The sequence below is a fragment of the Piliocolobus tephrosceles genome, chromosome 11 (assembly GCF_002776525.5).
Source record: "Piliocolobus tephrosceles isolate RC106 chromosome 11, ASM277652v3, whole genome shotgun sequence".
Taxonomy (NCBI): Eukaryota; Metazoa; Chordata; class Mammalia; order Primates; family Cercopithecidae; genus Piliocolobus; species Piliocolobus tephrosceles.
In genome coordinates, this window is record NC_045444.1 from 118,977,409 (window position 1) to 118,986,146 (window position 8,738).

Consider the following 8,738-nt stretch of genomic DNA (forward strand, 5'->3'; position numbering starts at 1 on the left):
CTGGTTCTCGATCCTGGTTCTCAGGCTTTAAGACTCAGACTGCATTTCCTGGGCCCTCCAGCTTGCAGATGGCAGATGGTAGGATTTCTCAGCCTCCATAATCACCTGAACCAATTCCCATAATTAGTCTCCTCATATATATACATATAGGTTGGGTCAAAGAGTACATGATGTTTGATTTGATAAATATTGTCAAATTGCTCCCCAGGTTACGCCCTCACCAGCAATGCATGTGTTTTGTCTCAGCCCCACAAAGAGAATATATTATAAAATTTAGATTTTTGCTAATCTGATAGGTAAAAAATGGTATTTCAATGTCATTCATTTTGTGAGTGAGATTGAGTTTCTTTCCATATATTTAAGGACAATTTGTGTTGGGTTTTCTGTTCATAACTTGACCATTTTTCTATTGAGTTGATGGTCTTTTTCTTATTGACTAATAGGGATTTTTTATATATTAAGGAGATTATCCCTTTGTTTGTAATATTAGCTTGACCAAAGCAGGAACCAACACAATTGAATGAGGAGTCCAGGATGGCTTACCCAGTGTTGTAGGATGAGGCCTTTACCGTGCTGGTGGCTAAGGGTGGGCAAGAGAGTCAAAGATGAGTTGTATCTGAACAGGAAAACCTGTTGTTATGCAGGCAAGCTTGACTCTAAAGTGGCTGCCTAGATAACTTATTTTGGAGCCTCCAGGATATAAGCAGCCCAGGTACCAAGAGGGTGATGCAAGCATTTTGCCTCTCTTCCTAGTGGGAGGAGTTCCAGCTGCCTCCTGCTGGTGGGGACTGATGACCTGTCCAGCTCCACTGTCTCTTGTCCCTCTGGACTGGGTGAATGAGGATTCTGGCCGTGAATTGCTGATTTGCTTAGTTCTGTCCTCTGTTTAATGGTCATTGTCTTCTACAGACAGTCCTTTGCTCTGGTCTGTTGGGGTGCTGGGTGATTTTATTTGCTCTCCTTGCAATCGCTGACCAGCAGCACTGCAGGTGTTCTTTCCAAGCTTGTCTTGTTTCGCCCAACGGGTTTTTACATCCAAAGTCTTGTTGCTATGTATTTGAATGAATCAATCTTTCTTTTTATGACTTCGGGAGATTGACTCATACTTGAAAGCCCTTTCCTATAAAACCTGGATCTATTTATAGAGAAGACTAAAGGTTTGAAAGAGCCATAGGGCAGGGGGTGGGGAGATGGAAACCCACGACACCTGCACGCAAGGATGCTCGGGAGTGCCGAGGACATGGATTCATGGCTCAAAACAGGAAGGAACTAATCCAGTCTGGATCCCCCGGTTCAGGAATTGGCAGAACTGGTGGGCTGGAGACAGAGGGCACAAGCTGAAGAAGGCCCCAGTCTCAGTACCTGAAGTGATTGACCAAGGGGCCTCAGCAGGCGAGGGAGGTGAGTTATGGCAGAGTAACAGGGAGGGTTAGGGGTTCTGGGGGCCCTAGTGAGGCAAACAGCAGGTAGCATAAGAGTCAGAGAAGAAGACAACTAGAAGGAAAGTCATTCCAGAAAGAGCAATTTCAGGTGATGACGAAGGCCAGAGGGCAACCACGGGAGAGGGCAGCTGGCAGGCCGGATGCTTTGGACCAAGGAGCCATGAAGGCGGGGAGGTATGGGTCTGGGATGTCTCCCAGGATCATGACATGTTGAAGATCAAAGAAAGACCAAAGCCAGGGTTAAAGCCTGCCCTCACCATCCCTTAGCTCAGTACATCTTAGTCCTGATTGTGCCTTATAATCAGCAGGGTCTGGACCTGGCCCCCATGAGTCCAGTGTCAGCTGCAGTTATAAATTGCTGTCCTAACTGATGTCGCTGTTAAACTTTCCACTGAAGTAGGGAGCATGAATTAAATGCAAGAGACCCTGTCAGTTCATCTTAGGCCTAACCATATGGACTTCCTAGCCTTTTCCTGGTGCCTCAATAATGACAGGGCAGCACAGTGCAGGTGTGGTGCTAACAGCCCAGACCCGATTTCCCAGTCCCGGCTCTGTTTCTGCTTAGTTAAGGTCACTTGCACCTCAGGGCAGATCCAGGATGAGCTTGGGCGCAGAAGGGTCCTTCTGGCAGCACATCAGCTCATCTTGATGAGTCCAATGTCAAGCAGCAAAATGTCTGCCAGGTCAAGGGTACATGGAGATGAAAGACTCTGAAGTCATCAAGGATAATTGCCATTTACTGTAGCCTCCCAGCAACCTACAACATTTCCTACCACCACCACAGAGCCTTCAAAATTACACGAGACTGGAATGAACCATGTAATGCTGGATCAGAGTAGGACATAGCCTACAATCATGTTAAACAGACACACAGACAGATACAGACATATAGATATGTGTGTATATGTGGGTTAATATAGGTAGACATATTCCCTAGATCTGTCCTCTGAGACAGACTGGAGGCAGTGACACCCAGTAGCAATGAGTACACCTTACACCCAGATCTTGAGACGGGGTCTCTCTCGCTCTGTCACCCAGGCTGGAGTGCAGTGGCGTCACTGCAACCTCTGCTTCCTGGACTCAAGTGATTCTCCTGCCGCAGCCTCCCAAGTAGCTGAAACTACAAGCACACGCCACCGTGCCTGGCTAATTTTTGTATTTTTTGTAGAGACGGTGTTTTGCCATGCTACCCTGGCTGGTCTTGAACTCCTGAGCTCAGGTGATCTGCCTGCCTCAGCTTCCCAAAGCGCTGGGATTACAGGCATGAGCCACTGCACCTGGCCCTAGATCTTAATTTCTAAATACAGTTATCCAATACAAGGAACCAGCCTCCTTGGTGAAACAGCTGATTATAGGGCTGGGCAGGAAAAATATAAGATAAGCCTGGAACAGTTTATAGAGCCGGAAAGTTAAGGAGTGCTAAAACCAAGGCCCAGTGCAGTGGCTCACGCCTGTAATCCCAGCACTTTGGGAGCCCAAAATAGGCAGATCACGTGAGGTGAGGAGTTTGAGACCAGCCTGGTCAACATGGTGAAACCCCATCTCTACTAAAAATACAAAACTTAACTGGGTGTAGGTGGCATGCACCTGTAATCCCAGCTACTCCAGAGGCTGAGGCAGAAGAATCGCTTGAACCTGGGAGGCAGAGAGGTTACAGTGACCGAGATTGCGCCGCTGCACTCCAGCCTGGGCGACAGAGTGAGAAGAAAAAGGAGAAGGAGGAGGAAGAGGAGGAAGTAGAGGAAGAGGAGGAGGAAGAGGAGGAAGAAGAGGAGGAGGAAGAGGAAGAGCTAAAAACAAAAACAAACCAGCAAAGAAACCACATCGATGGGACATGTCAAAGGGACACAGGAACCAACTGAAAGTGCCGAACGGCCAAAGTTGAAACAATTGAGCAACAAAATAAAAGGTGGTATTGGATTATAGCCCAAAGCATAAACTAAATGTCTTTGAATGTATACTGATATAAAATAAATAAACAAAGAGGAAGAGTAGACAAATCGTCTGTGGAGAATTCTAAATACTGTGTGGAATAACTTCATTCCTTCAGTGTTGGCTGCATTCAGTGACTCCCTTCCAGCGAGTGCACCGTGGAAAGGAGATCCCCAGTGTCAAGCTGAGAACGGAGAAATCTGAGCAATCCTGCCTCAGCCAGATGGCCAGGTCAGCAGCGACGGGGAAAAGTCATGTGGTGGTGTGTACCCTTGATACGGTGTGATGAGGGGGGCACTTTACTTCCATGGTCTTCTTTCTAAACATGCCCAACCCCAGCCTAATCATGAGAAAAACATTAGATGAATTCCAGCACCGAGAGAGACGTTCCATAGAACACTGACTGTACTCCTCAAAGCTCAAGCAGCCATTGCAAACAAAGGAAGTCAGAGAAACTGTCCCAGCCAGGAGGAGCCTCTGAAGACAGGACAACCGGGTGTCATGTGGTATCTGGATGGGACCCTGGAGCAGAAAAAGGACATCAGGTAATAACTAAGGAAATCTGAATGAAGTATGGAATTTTTTTTTTTTTTTAAGAGACAGGGGTCTCACTATGTTGCTCAGGCCGGAGTGCAGTGGCTATTCCAGGCGTGATTATAGCACACTATAGTCTCAGATTGTTGGTCTAATGGGATCCTCCAGCCTCAGCCTCCTGAGTAGATGGGACTACAGATGCATGCCACCACACCTGGCTCAGAACACTTATTTTATTTATTTATTTATGAGAGGGAGTCTCACTCTGTTGCCCAGGCTGGAGTGCAGTGGCATGATGTTGGCTCACTGCAACTCTCACCTCCCAGGCTCAAGCGATTCTCCTGCCTCAGCCTTCCGAGTAGTTGGGATTACAGATGCACGCCATCATGCCCAGCTAATTTGTGTGGTTTTTTTTAGTAAAGACTGGGTTTCACCATGTTGGCCAGCCTGGTCTCGAACTCCCGATGTCAGGTGATACCCCCGCTTTGGCCTCCCAAAGTGCTGGGATTACAGGCCTGAGCCACTGTGCCCGGCCAGAACACCTTATTAATGTTACAGGCAAGATCTGCAAATGAATGCTAAAAATAGTGAGCAAAACTTCAAGGAGAAACAGGATATTTCCCATAGCCCCCAAGTATCTCCCCTGAAAATATTTCTAATTACAGTGATGGTTTGAATGTATGTTTACAAATATTTGATATTCCTCATTCCAGGAGAGGGAGCTTAGTTCCCCTCCCCTTAAATATGTGCTTCTGGATTAGTGACTTGCTTCTAATGAATGAGAGCAGAAAGAGAAAAGCAGTAATTTAATAGTGGAGGAAACTGGCAGACACCACCTTCACCAAGTGGTCAAAGTCAATGAGGCATGTTGACATGGCATGCCTCGGGAGGATGTGCTGAGAGAGGCAGTCACCTGTGAAGTCTTCTTCCCCCAAATCCATCTTAGTCTACTCATGAGACAATGTCAGACAAACCCACACCAAGGGACATTCTGCAAAACACCAAAATACCTGACCAGCACTATTCAAAAGTGTGAACATCATAAAAGACAAGGAAAGACCTGGAAACTGTCACAGATGAGTGAGGAGAACTGATGACTATCATCTGGAATCTTGGATAGGATTCTGGAACAGAAGAAGGTCAACCAGGGAAATCGGAATAAAGTCTGAAGTTTAGTTAGCAGTAGTGTACCAATGCTAATTTCTTAGTTTTGATCAATGTGCCACATTTGCCGGGTGCGGTGGCTCAAGCCTGTAATCCCAGCACTTTGGGAGGCCGAGACGGGTGGATCACGAGGTCAGGAGATCGAGACCATCCTGGCTAACCTGGTGAAACCCCGTCTCTACTAAAAATACAAAAAACTAGCCGGGCGAGGTGGCGGGCGCCTGTAGTCCCAGCTACTCGGGAGGCTGAGGCAGAAGAATGGCGTAAACCCAGGAGGCGGAGCTTGCAGTGAGCTGAGATCTGGCCACTGCACTCCAGCCCGGGCGACAGAGCAAGACTCTGTCTCAAAAAAAAAAAAAAAAAAAATGTGCCACATTTAGGCAAAGTGGTAACATTAGGGGAAGCAGGGTGAAGGGTACATGGAAACTCTGTGTACTATCTTAGCAACTCTTGTGTAAATCTAAAATTATTTTAAAATAAAAGTTCAAGTTGGACCCCTTGGCTCCTGCCTGTAATCCCAGCTCCTCTGGAGGCCAAGACAGGAGGATCACTTGAGCCCAGGAGTTTGAGACCACCCTGGGCAACATAGCAAGACCCCATCTCTTAGAAATTTTATTAAATTAGCCAGGCATAGTGGTGTGTGGCTCTAGTCCCAGCTACTCAGGAGGCTGAGGTGGGAGGGTTGTTTGAGCCCAGGAATTTGAGGCTGCAGTGAGCTATGATCATGCCCCTGCACTCCAGCCTAGGCAACAGATCAAGACCCCATCTCTAAACAAATAAATGAATTACATTAAATTAAAGTACAGCCAGGTGTGGTGGTTCACGCCTGTAATCCGAGCACTTTGGGAGGCCAAGGTGGGTGGATCACGAGGTCAGATCGAGACCATCCTGGCTAACATGGTGAAACCCTGTCTCTACTAAAAATACAAAAAATTAGCCAGGCATGGTGGCACGTACCTGTAGTCCCAGCTACTAGGGAGCCTGAGGCAGGAGAATCACTTGAACCTGGGAGGCTGCAGTGAGCCGAGATCGCGCCACTGCACTCCAGCCTGGGTGACAGAGCAAGACTCTGTCTCAAAAAAATAAAAAATAAAAAAGTACATTCCTGTGAGGCCTGATAGGATCCTCCCTTCCCTGATCTGTGGCAGGGTGCACACCAAGCAGGAGGAGAAGCAGTGGGATCCAAAGTGTCAGGTGGTGAAGAGAGGGACCCCACAGAGGAGGTGGGCAGTCCCAAGAGTAGAAGGCATGGCCTACTTTGCCCATAGGGAACCCCTCTCGACCCCCCACCTTGGGTGGGCTCTGGGTGGTCCACACATGACAGGTGGTAAGAGTCCAAAATAAGGCGGGAACTGCCTCCAGCTGTGGGTCACTGGTGAGCCACAGCTAATGGTCAGACTGTCCCCTCTCAGGTTAAGGGCATGCTAAAGTGGTGACAGGTCAACCAAATCATGGAAAAAAAGTTCGAAAAAAGGCACCACACCAACCCTAGGCTGACTCTCTAGGACAACTATTGTTAAGATGCCAGTCCAGAATGAGCTGAGGCTTGCAAAAACCACCAAGAGCAGTACTGTGTCTTTTAATTGATGATCAGAGCATAAAAGAACAAGAGGCAATTGATGGGAGATTACCACAAGCAGACAGATTGCCTTCCCTGTTGGAAAATGGGTCATCAGTGTGGAAAGGGTGGGCTGCTCAGCATGGGTGCAGACGAGAAGCCATGCCTGGGAAATCATGGGTCCCAGCACTAACCCAGGCGGGAAAGGCTACACCCAATTCTCCAGAAGCGGGGAGGGGGTGTCAGCTGCCTCTCCAGGGGCTGCTGCTCAGTGTGCTCCAACGGAAGAGCTCAGGTCTTGGAGGCGTCCCCCAGTACCGCCCACAACACGGCTGAGGCCCTGAAACCCTCCAGCCCTGAAAAGGGAACACTGCCAGAGGAATGGTTTCAAATATCTAAATGATTAATCATGGAAAATGGCCTTGTGTGTGGAACTAGCACCTCTGGGTAGAAGTTACAGTGATGAGGCTTTAGGTTTAAGAAAAGCTCCCTGACCATTTGAGCTGTCTAAAAATGGAGTGGCTGGCTCAGCCGATGCAGGTGAAGAAGCAGAGCCCGGAAGGCCACCTGTTAGGCAATTTGCTGAGATGCCAGTGGTAGACCCAAGGGTGGGTCAGATGACCTTTAAGGCCCCATTCAGTCATGAGATCTGAGGGTCTCAGAACTGAGCCTGGAGGGAGCTTAACAGCCCCTCTCCGGCAGCCACCCCAGCCCTGGGAATGCAGTGGTGTCAAAGGGGCTATTGCAGCTGGTGAATTAGGCCCTGGCACCAGTGGCAACCTGGCAGACTGCCGGTTTGGCCCGGAAGGTGCTAAAGATCCCAGCTCTGAGCCCCTGGCCTCCTGGGAAATGTGAGCAGCTTATGGATAAAAGGATAGCTCTGTCTAGCTTCCCAGATCGCAGCTGCCAGGACGGGGCCGAAAGGGGTGATTTGACTCTCCACAAGCTAGACAGAAAATCCCTCAAGACACTGGTCAACATGAAGGGACATCAGATCCCAGCAGCTCCTGCACCTGTCACGCCCCCGCCCTCTCTCCCAGGACCCAGGACTCCAGCTAAGCACCTCCTGCGGCTGCCATCCTTCTGCAGCCCCCTCCCCCAGGCTGCCCCATGCCTTGCCCCCTCCCATGGAATGTCCTGCTCTACTCACTTCCCCACCTCACCAGGTCGCCCCAGCACCGGCGTTCAATGCCTCCTCTCCCTGCAAAACTTTTTTTTTTTAAGATGGAGTCTTGCTCTGTTGCCTAGGCTGGAGTGCGGTGGGGCAATCTTGGCTCACTGCAACCTCCGCCTCCCAATTCAAGTGATTCTCCTGTCTCAGCCTCCTGAGTAGCTGGGATTACAGGCGCACAACACAACGCCCAGCTAATTTTTTTTATTTTTAGTAGAGATGGGGTTTCGCCATGTTGGCCAGGCTGGTCTTGAACTCCTGACCTCTGGTGATCTACCCACCTTAGCCTCCCGAAGTGCTAGGATTACAGGCATGAGCCACCGCACCTGGCCAACTTTTTTTTTTTCTTTCTAAATGAAGGACGTTTTTCCTATTTCAAAAACAAGACAAAAATTAGACATACTAAAAATTAGACAAACTATGATACATTCATACAGTAGACTATTATTCAGTGATTAAAAAGAAATGAGCTATCAAGCTATAAGAGGATGGGGAGGAAATGTAAATGCATAATGCTAAGTGAAAAAAGCCAATCTGAAATGGCTCCATACTGTATGACTCCAACTGTGACATTCTGGAAAAGGCAAAACTGTGGAGACACTATGATCAAGTGGTTGCTAGAAATTGGGGAGAGGGAGAGAGAGATGAATAGGTAAAGCACCAGATTTTTAGGGCAGTGAAACTATTCTGTATGCGACTGTAAGGGTGGGTACATGGCATTGTCCATTTCTCAAAACTTACACAATGTACGACGCAAGCAGTGAAGCCTCATGTAAACTAGGGGCTTTACTTAGTGATCAAGCATCAGTACTGGTGAACCTGGAGACAATGTGGAGGTTCCGTGTTTCTTCCCAGGTGCCTCGCCCTGTGCATCTCTTCATCCTTTGTAACATCCTTTAGAATAAATCAGCAAACTGATTTCCCGGAATTCTTTTTT